The 21310-nt window shown below is 45.9% G+C and overlaps 1 protein-coding gene across 10 annotated transcripts in view; it reads right to left on the bottom strand.

Moving 5' to 3' along the window:
* Positions 1-21310, bottom strand: part of LOC116842626 (zinc finger protein 608) — a 296735-nt gene that overhangs the window by 176232 nt on the left and 99193 nt on the right. For 7 of the 10 annotated variants that reach the window (XM_032812075.1, XM_032812073.1, XM_032812078.1 and 4 more), the window contains one exon: positions 19076-19217. The gene's annotated coding sequence lies outside the window, so the exon portion shown is untranslated. The other 3 variants (XM_032812080.1, XM_032812082.1, XM_032812076.1) reach the window with 3 other exon arrangements.

The raw sequence follows: 21310 nt of genomic DNA, 5'->3' as shown, positions 1-21310 counted from the left end.
TAATTTCCACCGTTAATCACCGCGCGACGATTAAGTAAGCCCCGCTGCACTGCGAGAAACGCGCTTAATATTTGCGATTGTAATTGCGTAGCGAGGTAATCGCAAATAAGTACGACTTTCTTTTTTTTTTATAGAGTGTTGTTACGGTGTTATTTGTAACAACCTTACGTATCATCACTACCATCTTTTTGTCAGCGTGACAAAAAAGCATGACTGTCGCCGAGGAAACGACTGCAATTTGTAATGAGATTAACGGTCTCTTTTCTTTCTCTCTCACTCTCTTTCTCTTTCTCTCAGCGTACACTCCGCTCTCTCGGGTGGTCAAATAAAGGAGACAAGCCTGCCGTCTCTCTCCCTCGCGGACCCATTAAACGCTCGCTTCTGGCTAATTAATTTACAGCTTATTAATTCGCGTGAAGCACTTTACCCTCGCCCATTCGCTCGCTCACGACCGGCAGGCAGTATCGGCGCTTCGATATCCTTTTCTCAACCTACAGGCTGATCGAGGAACGCGCGGTGCCAAGTAAACGGAAGTGCGATGAACTCGGTCGGGACGCCCCTGTAGGAGGTTTGCGAAGGGAAAACGGCGAGTGTGCGATGCCGCAGAGAAGACACGTGCGCGAATCGATCTGCTGAAATAGCTCTCGCTACGCGAAATACCGGCGACCATCAACATCGCATGAATAATGAAGGCCGCGAACGCGCCGAGTCTCTCTCTCTCTCTCTCTCTCTCTCTCTCTTTCTGCACGTAACACGCCAGAAAGGCCTTCCTTACTTATTCGCGTACTGTCGTCGCCCGGTACACATACACACATACACACACTCATAATGTAAAAAGGCGCGCGCACGTTTTACACGTAAAAAGCCAAGCGTAATCACCGTGAGCGCACAAGTAGTTTCTTCGTGCGTGCCGGCCGTTAATTACATCCACATTTTTCGCGCATAATTTATCCTCGGCTTTTTGCGCGCGATTGCGACTTCTCGGCTGCTTGTCGCAGGAATCGTGTATACATTTAAATAGAGACGCCAATGTCGCGCCACGAGCGCGGTGCGCAGCACCGCTGGTTATTAGCAAAGCGCGAGCCGCCATACGCAACTCAAGCATTTTGCATGCGAACTTCTCCGGCGGTTCCAACTCCATTCGAACGAGCGAGTGAGGCAGAGAGAAAGAGGGAGAGGGAACGCGCGCGTGTGTATTGTCTCATTAACGTTATCTTTGCACAATCCTATTTCACGAAACGTCGATATTTTCCTCTTCTAAGTAAACATCGAGCTGTGCGCGCTACACATATTGTGATTTTTCGTATCCAAAGATATTTATTCCGCGTGTATTCGCGGTGATAAAATTCCGTCTCGTATTCCGTCACGCCAGAAGTAGATCGTCTCGAGGAATCGACTAGAGGAAGAGAAAAAGAAAAAGAAAAAGAGAGAAGGAGCGCGCGTTACGTCGCGGAAAAGTGCACGAATAAAACCTCGACTACGTCGACGGCTTCGCGTTACGATGGTTTCGATGCCAGACGACTCCGTTACGGGAGATCTTCCGGTTAGGCTATGTACGCGAAAAGACTCCGTTTCCTGAAAGAGAGAAAGAGAGAGAGAGAGAGAGAGAGAGAGAGAGAGAGAGAGAGAGAGAGAGAAGGAGAGAGCGTTCTCCGATTGTCGTCCCTTTTATCTGCATACCTTCGGTTAGACGCTTCCGCTCGTGGAGCGTTGAAAACGCAGAGACGACGACGACGACGACGACGACGACGACGACGACGACGACGACGCCCGGCCAGGGCGAACTTGGTCGCTTAACTATCGCGGGCGCACGCACGGAATAAGACAAACTTTCGCCGTGAATTCCATTTCCACGGCTGTCAGAACAAGAGAAACATTCCCTCTTTGCCTCTTCCCCCTGCTCTCCTCAAGCCGTTCCGGAAGAACCGTGACAAGCCGAACAGCTGTAAGTATATTTCCAACGAGGGACCGACGCGAGAGCGAGCTCGTGGAGATAATCTTTCGCTCGCGCACGCGACATTTTCGCGACAGAAAGGGTCACCTCTCTGAGGGCGCGTCCCGTAAATCGCGACCATTTCGAGGGGAACGAGAGAAGGCATGGAAAGAGGAACGATCGAAGAGGAATCGTCGGTCGCGTCGTCACGACGATTCGGGGAGGCTGCGATCGTGACCGGAAGCGCCGACGATAATGCTATCGACGATGCTTCCAATATCGACACGTCCTGCGACTCTGACGTCCCGCGGAGATGTTGCTATATTCGTGTTGATCGCGTATCGCTTCGACTTAATAAAGATTAGATACCAATTAGTGAAGTGGCCGGCCATTAAAAGTAATCAACGAAATGCCTTAAACTCGAAACATATCTTTTGAAATCTTGTGGGAGAAGAAGAGGAAAGATATAGAAAATATACTGAGACAGAGGGAAAGAGAAAAAAATATCTAAAAAATAAAAAATGTTCAATTGACGTTAATTAACATATTTACCTAATATACATATTTTTCCATTGAAAAAACATTTTTTGCGAGTGGGAAAAATTTACATTTTTTAACTGCTAAAATCGTTGATTTTTACACGAAAACAATTGTTTATTTCATTTAAATTTGAAAATAAAAAGTTGAATAAATATGTTATTAATATCGCATCGCGATAAATATTTTTTACTTTTTAAATACTTTTTCTCTCGAACACACACATACATACACAGTTTATAAAGTAAATCTCTCGAGATCTCGAGAATCATCTTTGAATATTGACGATTTCGAAAGCGATAACGACCACGACGCGCTCGATAACGTCGATTTGTAAGCCGCGATGTCGAGTAAACATCGGTGTCGCTTTTGATACCCGGTGTCGATACGAAATCACGATTTAGCAAGCCTGGCTGGCTGGCTGGCTGGCTGGCTGGCTGGCTGGCTGGCTGGCTGGCTGCCTACCTGCCTACCTACGGGCGGGAAGAATGTTTCGTGACGGGTGGCTTTCAATTGATCGATCGGAAAGAGGAACGCTTAAGTACAGTGATCCCGCGCGCGCTCTCGGTTCCGAATGGAAGCGCGTGATTACGCGCCAATGATATCTCGCAGCTCGACTGGAAAGCAATGTCTGGGCTTACAACGTTTTATATAATGAACCAGTCGTCAGGCGGTTTAATGCCACGCTTCTGGCGAGCCACCGTTGACAAGGCTCACCGCGATTTTTGCAAATGTTATATGATCATCGATGATTGCTTCAGAGAAATCAATCCGCGTCGTTACATCGCCCGTAAAAGGAGAAACGACGTAACCGTACGCGATGGTACCGCGATAATAATCAGTTCCTTCCATTATTCTCCTTTTCTCTTCTTCCCCCCCCCCTCCCCCCCACGCCCCGCGGAGAGTTTCTACTGACCTTTCCACAGCGCTGTAAAATCGGCATTGAAAGTCGCAGATATCGCGATAATGCAATATCGTTTAACATAGATCCACATTCGAGACTTGGTCTATATTCGCCGGCTGCGCGCGAACACAGACGCAACTTGTAACTCTCGCGTCTTTAATTTTCACGCGCGACCACGGTTTAAACACGATTCACCGGCGATACGACCGCATAAATCCGCGCGCGAGGACGCGGATTTAGTTCGCGATGTTTTAGAGCGGCGAGAGATCCGCTGCGAGCCGAGGAGATACGCGAGTAGTCGCGCGGCTCGCGCATTTGATTAAGGTAACTTTGAACGAGGTAGCGTCTCTAAGAGAGCAGATATAATTTCTTAATATTACCCGGGCTGCGTAACGACGGCAGCCGACGAAACCAGCCCGACAACCTCTCGTCGGCGTGTAGTCGTATATTCAAATAAGCCGGCGAGAAATCTCACAATTAAGATCAGTCTCATCCTCGTTATTTATACCGAAAAGCACGACGTCTTAATCGCGGCCGATATCTACGTAAGCGCATTAACATCCGCGATTCCCACGTATATAATAGCCGGAACAAATTACCGCGGTATCTCTCCTCTCCCGTTAAATTCGATTCCGCAACGTCACGTACAACATACGTCACGCACGCACGCACACACACGTGCGCGGCCGCGCACACGCACGTCGCCTTCCAGAAAACCATCGATGCGCATCCTCGCGTTACGCGTGTACAAAAGAGAGCAGAGGAGAAATTGAAAAAAGGCACACAGCGCATACATATGTAACGGAGATATATTTGCAAAATATTTCACACACACGGCGTCGCTCGCGGGCGACAGTCGAGCGATTCTTTCAACGGCCGACGCGCGCTTTGCGCGTTTCAAGCACGAAAGCTCAGAGCGCCGGGGCAGCCTGGCCGATGTGCAAAAGCCCGGTCGGTCGTTCGTCGTCGTAATAACGTCGCGCTCGCGAGTGTGCGGTAATCCGCTTCGTGTGTAACGCCGGCCGATACATAATGCATATAATGCACCGCTCGGCCGCTCGTCATAACTTGCGGCGGCGTTATAAGTTATATATAGGGGCGCAGATGTGCCGACCGCGATTGATCCTATTACCATCGTCGTAGGCATCTATCTGTCACGTACGCGCGATCGATACCGGCCGGAATCTCCATTAAACACGGTCTAGAGCAGAACCGTGTACACATCCGGCGAGCGGCAAACTGCCGCTTCATTAAGTGGCGGTGGCGCAGGAAGAGGAGGAGGAGGAGGAGAAGGAGCAGGAGGAGACGGTGGAGAAAGAAAAAGAAGAAGCGGTGGAAGAAGAAGAAGAAACTACGGCATGAGCAGGGAGATACATCGGGGTGGATATACGACCGATGACGGCGCTCGCTAAACGCTCGAACCGTAAGGACGATTATCCCCCCGCAAGAGGAGCGTCCTCTCCTCTCTCGTCACATTACGACCGACCACCGTTTTCCGCTCGTCTCACGCCGCGAGATTACATGACGCCGTCGTCGTCTCTCTCGCAAAATCACGTCGATTGTTAATCGCCGCAGAATTTCCGAAACGAAGCTCTCTGAAAAGGGGCGATGCGTTAGAATTTAACGGGAAGTTTCCGTGGAACAATGTCGAAACGGCGTTTCTCGCGACGAGTGACAACGCGGTGCTGTTGATATCTTCGCTTCAATTGGATCATGGAGTATATGTTAGATAACGGAACGCGTGGATAATGACGGCGACTGAGATCGCGGAGAGGAGCAATTAATACTGTAATTTTAAGCAGAATCGTAAATTTCGTAACTTGTAAAATGCGTCAGAACTTGAGTGGATTTACAAGTCTGTGCAATATCATATGTTGTACAATCACTTGTAAATATCGTAAATTACATGAAATCGTAGATATTTACGAGTAATTGTACGACATATAATATTGCATAGATTTGTAAATCTACTCATAAGTTCTGACAAATTTTACGAGAACAAGTTACAAGACTTACGATTCTGTTTAGAATTGCAGCATTAATCTTCTTCTAGATCGAATCTTTGTCAGAATTAATGCGCGATAAGTAAGAATCACTGTGCAATAAATCCAGAAAACGCGTGCGCGTGAACGAAAGATGATAGTCTTGCGAATTTCGTGAATTTCGCGCGAAAATAAATCTAGAAGAATACAAGTGTCCACTGTATTTTACTTCTCATCATTATTTATTTCGCAATAATAATTACGCGTAATAATAAATTATTGCATAATTTATTATTTATTACCTAAACGAGCGCTCCGACCGCTTTAACATCATGTCTCTTTCTTTTCTTTTCTACTCGTTTCTACCTCAAAATGTGGAAAAAAATTTAAACGACCATGTCGGGAGGTAGCAGACCCGGGTTGCAGTCGCGCGATTGGAGAATATCGAACTGAGAAAACGGAGTCTCGGTTGTACTCCGTTGCGCATCTCCGGGATTAACAAAGATTTGAATCGTGTCGACAGAATTGAGCGACCCTTCTACCCCTACGCCCCCGAGGGCGAGAATCTTTCGATCGCGTTTATCGAACACATATACACACCGCCGCACCGTTCCCCCTCCTCCGCCCTCCAGCCCCGGCGGTGCAGCACACAGGGGCACCCGTCGGGATAGAGAACGGAGCAGTGCAGAACAGAGCGGAACAGAGGCAAAGCGAAGAACAATACCTATATAGTCGTCGGCGGGGAGGGCGGAGAGCCAGTGAGTGAGTGAGTGAGTGAATGAGACAGAGAAGGAGAGAGAGAGAGAGCAAGCCCCGATGAAGTTTATCCAGCGCGTATATCCCCGTTTACGTATCCTTTGTCCGTGAGGTAATCCAACGGGAGACGCCAGGAAGGGGGAAAGGAAGATGAGGAGAGGGAGAGCAGGGAATGAAAGAGAGAGAGAGAGAGAGAGAGAGAGAGAGAGAGAGAGAGAGAGACAGATAGACAGACAGAGGGAAGAGGAGCGACAAGAAGAGAGAGAAAGATCAGAGCGGAGGACCGGCGGTTTTCACATTGAGCGCATGCGTACCCAGTCTCGTGCGAGTATGTGCATGTATGTGATGTTCTCGCTCTTTCTCCCTCTCTTTCTCCTTCTCTGTGTGTCGTGTGTAAATCTGTCGTGCGGTATACGAAGAAGCGCCTTACCAGCAACAGAAGCATCCGTATCCCTCCGAAGAAGAAGACAAACCAGCGTGGCTAATGCGCTCCTCCTCCACGTCTACGTCGATCGCCGTTGTCGGAGAAAAGACTCCACACACACACAGACATACAAACAGACAGGCAGGCAGCAGGCAGGCAGACAGACAGACACACACACGTGCACGCGTACACAGGAAGAGGCAACACACGCGAAGAACACACCCGAGAGACGCTGATAACGCGACGTCTTCGAGGAGCGCTACGCGAAAGTATCGTCACACGCGCGCCGCCGTTGCGCAACACACGAGTGTTGGACTAACGCACGGTGCACGCGCGCGCTGGCGCGCACACACGTAGTACACATCACCGACGACAGCGGCGGAGAGGGATGCACTCACTTATTACACACACACGACGACGACGACGACGACGACGACGACGGCTGGTGCTGCTTCTTCGACGCGTACATACGCGCACGCAGCGACGGCACGGCACACCAGCAGCCGCGAGAAAGGCGAACGACTGTGCGAGGAAACTCACCGTCGCACAAGGCACACACGGACGTCGACGACGCACGGACACGCGTACGTACACATACGTGCGAGAGCAGGACTCCCTCCCGGTGTGGAAGCGCTCCGGTCTCGCTGCCGCCGCCGCCGTTACTGCTGCTACCACACACAATCGCGCACCGTCGCCAACGATTCGAGCTCTCGGTTACTGCCGTGATCGCGAATATCGCGTCAACAAACCCGGGAGCGTCGCTCGACGAAAGCCGCGGACGTTTCGCGAGCAATGCCGGTTCTCTCGCGGCGGATCTCTTTCTTTCTCTCTCTCGTAACCGCTTCGCCGTGGCATCGACGGCTCGAGCGCTCGGCGTTTACTGAGGCATCGCCGCTCCCCTCCACCGCCGTCAGCCAATACGAGCCGCCAGTGGCGTAGCGCGCTGGGGACAGGGCGACGGGCTCCGACAAGGAGCGGATATTCGGAGTCGGAGATACCCGCTGCGCGCGCGATCGATTTGAGGACGCGTATCGATAAACCCTGCTTCGCCGACAGAGATATACACACGAATACACACTGACACACACACGTCGTAACAGGCAGCGCGCGTTTCGGCTATCGCGTTATCGGTAAAACGCGATCCCCGCCCGAGTGGGTATTTTATTTAAATCGGTGAGAGAGAGCTCGGTGCAAAGCAGTGACGTAGTCACTCGGTTGCCCCCCGACTGTGAGATGCTCATAACTGAGGTATAATAAGAGAGATATTGAGGAATTCGATGTATGATTCTATCGGTCGATCGAAGTAAAGGACACTTTGGACAGCGCCACTTTCTCACAGTGTTCTTTTGTATATTATGCATTATAAAATACGTGAAAATGTTAAAGATAAAAGTCACAAAGTTTGTGACTTTTTTACTTGTCTTATCTCGTTAGTAATATTTGAATGCATAGGACTTAATATCACAAGACTTTCTGAAGGATACTCAGATCGAAAAAAAAATCCAAACAGATAAGAAGGTTAAACTTGGGTTAAGATTCAATCGACATTCGCAGAAACAGGTATGAGTCAGAAGTAATTTAAAAGGTCGATACTATAGCACTGATGAGGGCTAGATGAGGGGACGATGGAGGTATCGAAAAGCGGTTGTGATCTTTCCAAACAAGAAAGTATTTGGAAATGTATTCCCTCTCTCTCTCTCGCTTTCGGACATCCGGTATCAGCGGTCGCTGCTATATTTACCGTGATACATACACGCGCATACACACCTAAAGCTCGAGATAAGATACACATTTCGCCGTTTGGGAAAATTCAATACACAAAAGATTTTCAGGTACGTGGAAAAGCGACGACGGAGTCTATGGTGAATGTACGATGAGTCGTTCAGTATTCGATAAAAAAACATTCGCGATTCAACTCTACGTGGACGTGTGATGTACCGATAAAGACGTAATAGCGCGGTACGATTGCGTACGTGTGAATGCAAGGAGACGCGGATCTCGCGCGATTGAACACTGTCTAAAATCCTGGAGCCAATATCTTCGCGGACGGTGTCGCAGTCATGCACAAAGGAATGATGTTCAGCCCTTCTTGCCCCTCCCTGCTCCTTACGTGCAGTTTCGTGTGTGCAGCGCCGATATATCTGATTTATCAATCGCACAAGACGGAAATTCAATATATTAGGATTCTACACCATAAAGCCCCGATATACGAGTCGACGGTGGCGGCTCGAAAGTGGGACGTGTCGCCTCTAACAAGGATATATCTGGAGTTACCACTCTCCCTTCTCTTCCTCCCCGCAACACGACGAGCTCGATGTATATCGCGCGATGTAGTCGAAAATAAGAGGGTATATCTCTCGTTTACCGGCTCGAAACTTCGCGGCGGACTGCTGTATCGGGCGAGCGTATTATCTAAATCGGCGCTTATACCGATCTTGCGCGCCGGCTGAAGCAAATATTTTCGGACGGAGACGTGAAAAACACCGGAGAACCAACGTGCACCACGACAGGGGAGGAGTCCTCTTAACCCTCGGTGAATAAATCATAGGGGCTGTGCGCGAACTCGAGTGAGGAAATAATTGCGCATTTATTTTGCCTAATTGAAATCTAGCGTCGAAAAGACACGGATTCAGCAAATTTGTCTGCCTCGCACGCCGATGCCTGTTTCCGCAGTCGTGCATTTCTTTGTGTAGTCCCGCACGGAAAAAAAAAACGCTCGGTTGAATTAACCAAATTTCTGGCGAAACACAAACCAGCCAGAAAATCTCGCTTCAAGTTGCCGGAATATTTCGTTCAAGTTGACCAGAGATCTTGAGCGAAGTTGAGCAGAATTCTGGTGACCTCACAACCGGAATTTCTGGTGCGTTGATATTTTGCCAGAAATTTGTTTGTAATCTAGCCGGGCTTTCCTTCCCGCGCGCGTGATTCATTTTATGCATCTCGCAAAGAACGCTAAGCATTCTGAGAGAAGGGTGCATACGTTTCGCCGGTCTGCCAAAGGGAGCCACTGGCACAAAGAAATCCACGAGAGCCCCTGGTGCACAGTACAGTATCAATTTACCTGCAATTACAGGAGGTTAACGTTGTTCCTCTCATCAGCATTAATGATAGAGAATTTCCCGATATAATTAAAATTCTTCCCCCTTAAGTGACGACTCCAGAACACGCGATTATCGGTCGCTCGGCAGAGAGGAATTGAGGAGGATAGCACATCGAGAACGAGAGAGAGAGAGAGAGAGAGAAAGGGAGATACTTTTAGGAAACAATTTAATCGGTTTCACGTAAACGCGGGGTCCCACGATATTTAGATAAGCCCGAGCACGAAATTACATTTCCCGAAAGTAGTTCGCCCCGATCGAGTTCCATAACGGACGTAGTAAGCGTTCGGGAGATAGGAGGACGCGGGAGAGAGGAGGGAGGGGGAAGCGAGCACTCCGAGAAGCGTTTTCTGACTATGATCGCTCCCTGTCAAGATCGTTAAAGTAACGCGGGATTGGCGCGAGAGAAAAACGATTTACCGCCGACAACACAACGGGCTTATGCAATTCGTCCTCTCTTACGTTTACCGCGGCTTTATCTCGGGTTTATTTAGAACACGTTGGGAGCACCTGCCCGTGCGCGAGCACGGCTTGGGACAAAACGTCGTGAAAGAGAGAGAGAGAGAGAGAGAGAGAGAGAGAGAGGGAGAGAGAGGGAGAAAGAGAGAAAGACTTCCTACTACGAAACGAACGTGCAAGCACTGAAAACGTGGCTTAACGATTTCGACGCCGCTGCCACGATATCGATAGTTCCATCTGCGTCGGATACGCGGCCTTTTATAAGCCCGTGCGGATCTACCTGCCTCTCCTCTAAGCGGACTCTACGCTGACGGAGAGCCTCTTTCATCTTCGTCTACCCGTATTGCTTCTATTGTGTTCGCCTCTCCTCCCATGCTGTTCGCCGTCTCTTCCCACTGTATGTGTGTGGCGTCTCTTTCCCACTCCTTCGCTCGCCCAGGGTGTCTCTCTCTTTCTCCGCTCTCTCCCCCCAACGCTACCCTTCACTCCATTACCTTCTATCACCCTTTTCGTCATCTCGTTTTACCGCTCGATGTTTGTCCTCTTTCTCGCTCGCGAGCACGTCGGCATCCGCCTCTTAGTATCGTATGTACGGGGGATTTGGTAATTGGTAGAACAATCAGAAAGAGAATCGTTTAGGAAAAGGGCAGGAGGAGTCCTTCGACTATCTTTGAGCCATCCTCGCTTGACCGTGCGCCGTGTTTGTATATTTTAACGGAATACGCGAGTAACTCCGTTTGTTTTTCGAAAACAATTCGGACACGAGACAGCAGTCTCGAATCCTCCGCGTGGAAGGATTTCTTCCCGCTTTCCATCCAAATTTTCATGATTATCACGGCGTGAGACAATCGATCGATGAAAACTTTATAATTTTTTAAATTGCATTTATCAAGTAAATATACTGCCTATTGAATTAATGAAATTAATTACGTTCAGATTTTCATATTACGTTTATATTACGACACATATTGTTTATAAATTTGTCTAATTTTTCTCATATTTCTTTTGTATTTCTGTTTTGCCATTCTATAAGTTAAGGTGACCAGACGTCCCGATTTTTCACTCTTTGTCCCGAATTTTTTCTCGTGCTATTCGGGACACCGATTTGTCATAATTTTCAATGATTGTCAAATAATTTTCAGATCTTTTTACCCTCTCCCCCCGCTTCACAGATTTATGAAGTGTCCCGAATTCAGGACTGGAAATCTGGTCACCTTACATATACCGCGAGGAGAAATGAGAAGATTACTTACAAATGACGTCTTCACGATACGCCCCGGCGATCGCACATCGCTATTCTCGACACTCCCGAGACTTATTAACGCGCGAGACGCACTTTCGACGGATAAAAGACGGGAGAAACGCGGAGCGATGTGGATCGATGTGTGCCTATGGCTGCTGCTTGGCGCGAAAAGATCGAGCATTTCGCGCGATTCATTACCAACGTCTAGATTGAATAACCACGATGACAACCTCGTAGTGCGAAACGAACGCGATTGGTCTAGAGTAGTTAGTAAGGGGCTGAACACAATAAAAGGAATAAAGAACAGGGAACAGAGAATAAGGAATAAGGAATACTGAAAACAAGAAATAACGCTATTCCTCTGTTCCTCTATTCTGCGTTGATGAATTAGGTTTCATGTTTTAATTTTGAACTGTTCTCTATTCTTTGTTTTCTGTTCTCTATTCTCGATTCCTTATTCCTTTTATTGTACTCAGCCCCGACTCGAGCAAGTGGTTCGCCGTACAGATCGCGTCGTTGTAGACGCGCGACCTCGTTCGCATCACTGGTGCGTTCACATTCATGCACTTTTGGCACTTTCGGCGCGTTAATGAACTTTTTGTTGTACGTGATTGACAGCGTACGCGTCTGCGATCTTTTCATGCCGAGCAACTGCCACGGACACAACGTTCCGTATTCCATACGTCTTTCGTCCTGTGAGTCTCCTGCGGAAATAAGTATTAGAGTGCCGAAAACAACGACGTGCGGTCGTCAAAACATATCGAAAGTACATTATTACGGAGTAATCTCCTCCCTTCTCGATACATACAGCTAACCAGTGACCAGACGTCCCTTTATCCCAAATTTTTTCGAGTGCTATTCGGGACACCGATTTATCATCATTTTCAATGACTGTCAAATAATTTTCGGATTTTTTATTCCCCTCCCCCCGTTTCACACATTTATGAAGTGTCCCGAATTCAGGGCTGGGAAATCTGGTCACCTTATATAAGTATGGTTGCAACCTGACAGAATTTATTTTAGTCATGAGGGACTCAAATGTTGCTGAACTTCATGATTTAATATACTTAAAGCTGCTATGAAGTTTACGTATATCAGTCTATTGGGGATGCTTCTTCGCCGAGTTGGGCGCGTTAATGGTCTCGAGTGTAATAACCCATAAAAAACCAATCACGCGTAATAATCATGCCATCAACTAAAGATCCCTTATACAAGGTGTCCCGAACCTCCATGATGACCCTTGGTGAGAACGTAGAACAGATTGATAGAATTACCATATAGATTTTTAGATATTAATTAAATAAAATTTATGCATTATGATATACAATCATATATGTAACAATTTTCTTTAATATTTAAAAATCTATGTAATCATTTGCAAAATGGTAGAAGACTTTTTTGTTTAGTTTAACTTAATATATAATTATACAATGGCAGACGGTCCCACTACAGCTCATCTACCATATCACGCGTGATCATTCACCAATCTTTTTTAATTAATATCTCGACTATTATTGCGAATATCACAAAACGATACGTACAGGACTTTCTTGCTCACCTCAATCCGTTCTACGTTCTCACAAAGGGTTAACATGGAGGTTCGGGACACCCTGTATACGCAAGGCATGTACATAAAGGGAGAAAATATTGCAATAAAAATTATGTTAAGAGTGCATTTCATTTTAAAATATTTTTTGTAAATCAAGACTACACTGACATCGCCATATAAATTACTATAGAAATAATAAATTTACCACGTATATAATAACGATATTTACAATATAAAAATAATATTTACGACATAAAAGCGACGTAAAAGCATTCAAATAATTGCAATAATTTGGTAATAAAAAGTGCATAACATTTTTAAGCAAATACACAGCAGTTTCAGCCACAAATTCTATTGCAATTTTCTCCGTGTAAAACGAGTAACTTGGGAAATGTCATGTGACATAAATCGCAGTCTCCGGGGATAGGTAATAATAAATGATTCCAAAGTTCTTTTTTCTCCCTCTTGTCCCTCTCTCGATTTCGATAGAGAGCACTTAATTTAATCTTCCGCCGTTCCCTCGAAAATCCAGGTGGGCGCGAGAGTGTTTGCACCCTAGCGGCGCTCACGAGCACGAGCTTCGCGATCAATCTTGTTTCGAGGCGAGGAGCGAGTGGCCTCTTTATCGTGCCGGCACGGAGAAAAATTGGAATCACGAGAAACCGCCGCCGCCGCCGCCGCGGCGGCGGTAAGGCGAAATAAGACGAGGGAGATGCGGCGATGCGATACGCGCGCGGCTCGATCCGACTGCCATTATTTGTTCCAACCGCGCCGCACCGGCGAGGAGAGTCGATCATTCTCAATTAACGCTCCCCCTCGCGACCGCCGCTAAATTATACCCGTCTCGTACCTTCTGTCTGCCTTCCGCGTGGGCGTCGTGTGTGCATGTGCGTGAGCGCGCGCACGTGCGGTATGTGTGCGTATGTGTGTTTATTAATCTCCGCGTTGCGCTGCGCGTTAATTGTCCGTAAATGAGACAGAGATGCGTCCGCTCGGCGCGAGCTCGACGAGCACGAGCTCGGCTCCCGATTCGGCATAAATTCATAATTGATGGGGTTATTTCCGCAACAAGACGTATCCTTTTACGTTCATTAATCAAAACTATGTATAGACGCCTTCGGAATGGCCGAGTCACGGTTTTGTTTCGTCGCTGGACTGACCGCCGCGCGAATCCTCCCGCTTTACTATTCCCGTCCCGCAGTCGGTAACGTTGTCGTAATAATAACTGTTACAGCGTTAAATAACTGTCGTCTCCCATCGATTTCTCCTAAGAATAATCGGCTGCTGCTTTCGGGCCAGATATTAATGCAACAATTTTTTTTAGATTCATTAATATTGTCTCACGCGATCCATCATCTTCTCTCCCTCTCTCTCCTTCTCTGCCCTCCCAGCTCTGTGCTTATTTCGTAAACGCGTTCCACTTTGTTCAATTCCCGCGAGACCGACGAGGAAGGGGCGGGGAGTTTTGCGGTCGCGTAAATGAATAGTAGACGCTGTGAAAAATGACTTGGTATCGCAACTAGAGTTAATTCAATAACACGAAGGCGGCTACGCGCGCGTTTCATTCGCGCCGGGCAAACACACATCGACTCTTTCATAATTCCCGCTTTCGCATTCGTGATATTTTACATCAATTTACGGAATGGGCAGTAATTCGTAATAACGGTGGTGGCCAAGTCCACCACACGTTCTCATACACGCCGGTGTGTGTCTACGGGCTCAGCTATCGCTACCTCTCCACCATACCGTACCGTGGCGTGCTACACTGTGCTGCGCTGTGCTCTACCGTGCCGTGCCGTACCGTAACGCGTAACGCAATGAGGATGCATTGGAGGTAGCAGCGCAGCGGCAGCGCATATTCAAATCACGTCGCGGTCGATAAATATGTAGCCGTGTACACTGTGTACACGGGCCGGCAGTAAAATGCATTACCTCGTGCGGTTGATTCGCATTGGCGAGATAAAGGCGATAAAGCGAATACTAAGTATAACTTATACATGAGGAATCGGAGATAACGCATTCGTCAGGTCGACGATAATCGCGTCTTTGTTATGCAATCGCTCTTTTCCGCCGTCCCGTTACCGACGCGGAATTTTCGCTCAAGGCGATCCGCGAGTGTCGCCACCGAACTCGCCAACAAAAATTATTCCAAGCGCACGCTACCACGTTCCGTCGTTCTTTACTGAGAAGAGAATTCGTTTCTACAACACGTCGCGCTGACTGCCATTCCCACTCGTTTAACTCATTAAGGCCCAAGGGAAAACCGCTGAGGATAGGTTTTCAAAAATCATCTAAATTAAGGTAAAACGTCGCAATTTGTTAAAAAGTGAAAAAAAATTTGTTGGATTTCAAAATTCAAGATGGCGGACCAATATGTCGGCCCGAAAATTTGAAATTTTGACCTATTTGAGTGAAAATCCGTATAGGGGGGGTTCGTTGAGTATGAATATGCAGTTATTTTTTTTATTTTTTAAAACGTACTTTCATTGAAATAAATCAAAATTAAAAATTTTTGACCGTCATATTGATTTTTAAAGTCAAAAAATCATTTTTCTTCTACAGTCTGCTAAAGTATGATGTTTTGCTCCAAAATAAACACCTTCGAAAAGTAGCTTATAATTTGATTGGATTTTTCGCCAAAAAACTATGTCAAATTTTCGCATTTTTAAGCGGTCATATTGGATCCGCCATTACGAATTTTGAAAAAATAAGTGCATATTTATGCTCAGCAAACCCCAAATACGGATTTTCACTCAAATAGGTCAAAATTTCAAATTTTCGAGCCGACATATTGATCCGCCATCTTGAATTTTGAAATCCAACAAATTTTTTTTTTCACTTTTTAACAAATTTCGATGTTTTGCCCTAATTTAAATGGTGTTTGAAAGCCTATCCATAGCGGTTTTCTCTTGGGCCTTAATGGGTTAAGGGAAATCAGTAAAGATGTTGCTGATTGAATCGGCGAGAGAACTATTTCGTCGACGATCAGTGAATATTCACTGACTTTTGGTGGAAACACTTCCTTGTTTCGTCTTAATCTTTCACTTGACTTTGAGTGGAAAAGTAAGATTTCACAGTAAAATCTGCAATACACATTGAGAAGAAATACATTTGTTTGCGGAACAGAAAGTTTATTAACAGAAATAAACTTTATTTTGTAAAATTTATCTTACAGAAATAAACCTTATATCTCATAAATAAATTTTCAAGTATTTTTCCCAGTACACAACTCAGAATAAAATGCTTGAACATTTATTTGGGAGATAGAAATTTGTTTCACAAAAATAGATGTCTCATGAACATAAATTTTTCAGTGTATTACTAACTGATCCTTTCGGCGAGATTTTATCGATTACAGCGCAATCCTATGCTTCTAACTGAACCATTTACCTGAACTTATAAATGTAGTATTTCAATGAGGAATGCATCGATTTTAGCGTGTACGAAAGCTAATCTAAACTAACCTAAGCTTGACTAATGACTGAATGATGCTACCAAAGCTAAATAAAGAATGACTCAAGACTCATATATTCTTCATTTCGTTATGTTGGCTCTTTATTGGTTGCGTGAGCGATTTTTAACGTGCAATTAATTATATTTCATACGTAACTTGATAAGGCGCGGTGGAGTATAATTACATGACCACTGGTGGCTGTCATACGTCATTTAACGTGTGAATTATCTACAAACAATGATGTGTATATTTTCCACACCGCGAAAATGATTTTATTTCACTCGCGCGACCTTTTGTCGAGACCTCTGACGAGCTTCCAGAGCACCGACGCGAACATTCATTTCGACGTACAAAAAATGATTATTTCGAGTTGCCAAACCGCGACAAAGAAAGCTGCACGGTCGGATCGAGTCGTTGTGCGCTTTGCGCGCAGTTTCAAGTTTTGTTGATTTCACCGAATTTCTCCCTTTTCGGAGTTAACAGGGCGAAACAAAAAAAAGAGCGCGGTGTTGTGTTGCGCTAACGAGAATGTTCATAAATTCAAGCGTTAGTCTCTTTTTCTCGTTTTTTTCCCCTTTTGCGCAAAAGGAATTCACGGATTTATAGGGATTGTACATTTGATATCGATGTCGTTATCGCGATGTTGACATTATATCGCGCACGTGCCACGGATTATTATTGGCTGAGAGAAAGAGAGAGAAACAAAGAGGGAGGGAGGGAGTCTTTGCACGGCAATTATAATTTTTCCGGTCGCGTTTCACTCGTGAGAGGCGCGAACTGCGTGTCCGACGACGCGATAAAATCGACCTTCGACTCGCACCAATATAAATCACGGAGCGACTCCAGATGTTGCTCGCACCTTTAATGGCCCTCGACTGCTTGTAATAACCTTGCTCCCGCTATAACTGGAAATAAATTGTTCGGAAGCGATCGCTCTCCTTCTTCTCCAGGAGGGATTGATGTGCCGTTCGTGGAGAATCACAATCGATCGTTGCTGCGATTTAATCTCGCGAGATCTACGCGTAGATCCGACACGTTGCGGAAATCTTTGCGCAGCGAGAATTAACTTCCGATCAGAATCTGGACGAGTTATCACATTAGCAAGAAGTTTAGTTTTCTAGATGGGAGAAAAACGTTTGGTTGAATCGACCATATTCTAGTGGAATATGAACGTCCGAGAAATTCCACTTGAAATTACCAGAATTCTGTTCAAGTTAACCAGAAATCTTATTAGCTTGAGCACAGAATTCTGGTACAACTCCAACCGGAATTTCCCAGTTCGTTCGTATTTCACCAGAGACTTGATTGATCCAACCAACCTTTCTTTTTCCGCAAAATTAATTGTAATTAAACGCAAAAAAAAATTTCACGACGCGACACGCAATCGCGTTTCCCATCAATCCTTCTCGAAGTGCAGGACGATCCTGTGCACTATACAGGACATCTGGCAACCCTATCTCGCGCGGCGCCTCTCCTCCGCAGCGCCCATCACACTCCCGACGAAGACTTCCTCCTCTACCGCATAGAAGCCATTAAAGATCTTGCTGTGCAACGTCGAAAGAATGAAAATTGCCGTGGCACGGAAAAGAGGAAAAGAAGCTCCCGGCCGTTAAGAGAACTTTTAACGCGTCGGCTTCTTCCGGGAATCCCGACGAGGTCCTGTTAAACCATTCTTTTGTCTAGCAGGATAATGGCGGAGTCGGAGTAGGAAAAATGTCGAATCGTCCATAACATAATTCTTTCTTCCTTTTTTTATATTAAGAGTACTCGTAGCGATTCATATTTTGCAGAAACGTATGAGATGAGGGAGGAAAGAGGGCAAGAGAGAGAGCGCGCGGATTCATTCTAAATAAGGGTGCTGGAAAGCGACCCGATAAACTTTCTCGATGGGGTAAAAGTGGAAAGAGGGTTGGAGGGTTGTCGATACTTTCAAGTGTATCCGCCACCGACAGCGAAGAAAATTGTACTTCTAATTGGCCTGATTACATGCCAGTCGGCACTTTGCTAATAATTCACGCTACTCTCGTAAAGAGTTGATTCAATTGATTGAAGACTAATTATCTTCGATGGAAATCAATTGTTTGATCGATCGATCGAAAATCAATCGCGAGATTTTCGCGAGAACCAAGTCGGTAACAGAGAAAAAGATCAGCTATTCTCCGTGTTGAGATTTTAGCCCTACTCTCGACCTGAATTTTTTACCAAAAAATTTGATTGGATTAACCAAATATCTGATGAAAAATATGTGGACGGATCAGAATTCCAGCTAAAATTACCGGAATTATGTTCAAGTTGACCAGAAATCTTGTTTGTTTAACTAGAAATCTGGTTAACAGGATTCTGATAACTTCAACCGGAATTCTGGTTCGTTCATACTAGATATTTGGTTAACCCAACCAGTTCTTTATGTTCTGATGGACCAGTGTAATATACACGGAAACTAATGAAATCCTATATAGCCTTTAAATAGCAGAAAACGCGTCATTTATAGACTTCAAAAAGGATCTCTCGACGAAGCTGCAGATCCAATAGAATCAAAAGAAGTTGGTATAGCCTTCAGGGTATCAAAGTGCTAAATAGAATATTAAGGTCGAAAGTAAGATGAAAATTTCGGGTCGTCGAAAAATCGCACGTCTCGAAGGTACATCGCGCGGACGGTGTTTAAGAAACGGGTGTCCGTCGAGCCGGGTTGGAAGTAATTTTAGGCTAAAGCTGGAAACATTTACTCACTCTCACCTTGAAGTTGGAACTTAATTTCCTCGCCGTTGCTCGGGGAAATGACAGCGCGCTATCCTTTGACATCCTGAGTCTGATCTTTAAGTAAAGATGCTTCATCCTCCTCTCGCCGGAGATTGTTTCATCTTCGCCGATGTTTCGTCTGTAACATAAAATGTAAAATTCATGTACTACGGACCGTCAAATCAATCCCCCTCAAGACTCTCCTATTCCCCGCTTTCGATCGTTAAGAATATTTTAAAAACGGAAGCAAAAAGAAGGAAGGGACCGATATTTTCGACGCTTCGTACACGAAAAAAAGAAATTAGCTGCGGCAGCGGTGGCAGAATCTGTGTGTCTGGTAGCTACAAATCTCGTTGTGTAACCCGAGTTGAAATTCTGATTCTCCATTCGACCTCAATATTCCAATTTAACATCTACTTTAAGATTCTGAAGTCTGTATATCAACCTTCTTTGATTCTGTCTAACCTACTAATTTTCCAGAACCTGCAAGTGGTATTTTGTGCGTTTTCTACCACTTAGAGGCGTCAACTTCAGTTTCCACGTGTATTAAACATGCTGATTTTTCAGAATATACAGTTAGAAAGTTCAGATCGAAAGCAGGACTAAAATTTCGACTCGAAAACATCTAAAAGTATAAATGCCAGTAGGCATATATTTAGCTATGAAATCGTAGTAGCAACAGTAGCAAAAGTTTTAGTCACAGCCACGAATACGTTTTCAGCAAACCATGATCGGATGCGGCAGTGAAAACTTCTTTCGTGTAATAATCGTCAGTTTCTTTCATTCGCAGTTGGCTCAGCTTTTCAAGGTAACTTCCTCTTCGACTGATTTTCACCAGTCTTAAACTTCGCTCTAAACCTACGGAAACGAATAGATGTCGCGAGGGGTCGGCTCGGCCGTTAAAGTCCACGACGCAATCCTGGATTTTCAAACTTGCTCTGAGAAAGCTCTGCATATTAACAGCGCGCGGCGACAACTTCGTAACTGTTCGTCGCCGGTTGTCCGCGAACTGTTGGCGAACTTCGGCGCGGATAAATTGGGGATACGGGTCGCGACCAGTTTGCGTGTGGCGTATCGCGTTCGCAAAGTGTCCGCGAACTCCGTGAGGTGTGGTGCGGCACACCTGTGTGCGTTCAAGATACGAACGCGCGCACGTTAATCAATCGGCTCGCGTACGTAAGCGTACGTAAGCTCGCCGTCGCGAAACCGGTGTGGCGCAAATACGTTCGCGAAACAGGAAGGTCGACTCGCTCGCGAGTGACAGTCGTGCTCTTTCATCGTCCCGTTCATCATCCCGTGAATCATACCTTTGAGTTGGTCCAAAAGTCATGTGTTCAATTTGTATATTTATATCGTGAAAAAATAATTAACAGTAGAAAAGAAATCGCAAAATTTTTCAATTAGGACATACAAAATTAAGTATAAATACCAAAGTCTGGACACAGTATTTAATCATGAGCATTCTGATTGGTTTTGATTTTTAAATACGAATATTCAAACTTCATGCCTTCAAAGGAACGTTTTACGATTTTCCTCTCCTTCTGTATGCAGAAAAGATTCCGCTCGTGTTATATTCTGTTGTCCGAGAACCAGATGAAAACTCGGCTGTATAAGCAGAGGAATTCTTGCAGAAGATTTCTATTCAGCAAATCTTTCATAGTTAACCTCAACCGAGTTTTAACGCGACCGGATTTTGGTCGCGATAACAGAGATATCGTTTCTCGTTCCACGTCCTCGTCCTGTCAGACTATCTAAGGTTCTTTTCCCGCGTGTTTTCATCGTAATAAAAGCCTAAACGAGACGCATAGCTAACGCAACTCTTTTATGCGGTCTCTTTTATGCGAAGCAACGTCACAGGAGTCTCCCTCGACCTCACGACGACGACGATTTCGCGGTGGGCCCGTGGGTCTTAATTACGACGATGGAATCCGAGCGAGATACGGCCGTTCGTAAGGTCGTAGCTTCTCGGAAATCGGCCACTATTTGCCGCCAAATTGCTTTCTCGTACGTGACATCAGAGAATGTACGTTCCCACGCACACAAAGCCACGCACACACATATACTCGGTGTCACAACGACGCTGATACGAGGCTGACGAAACGGGATGCAGAAATCGTCCGAGAAGCATAGGAGGCACCTCTGCCGAGCGCAAAATACAAAGCTGCGCGTCATCCATGCAATGGAGGCTCGCCGAAGGATACTTCTCCCCCTCCTCCCTCCCCCCCCCCCCCC

Source organism: Odontomachus brunneus, unplaced genomic scaffold (assembly GCF_010583005.1).
Source record: "Odontomachus brunneus isolate Ranch 3 - 2012 unplaced genomic scaffold, Obru_v1 Obru_scaffold_026, whole genome shotgun sequence".
Classification (NCBI taxonomy): domain Eukaryota; kingdom Metazoa; phylum Arthropoda; class Insecta; order Hymenoptera; family Formicidae; genus Odontomachus; species Odontomachus brunneus.
The sequence above is the reverse complement of the archived record's forward strand: the minus strand, read 5'-3'. Positions and strand labels throughout refer to the sequence as shown.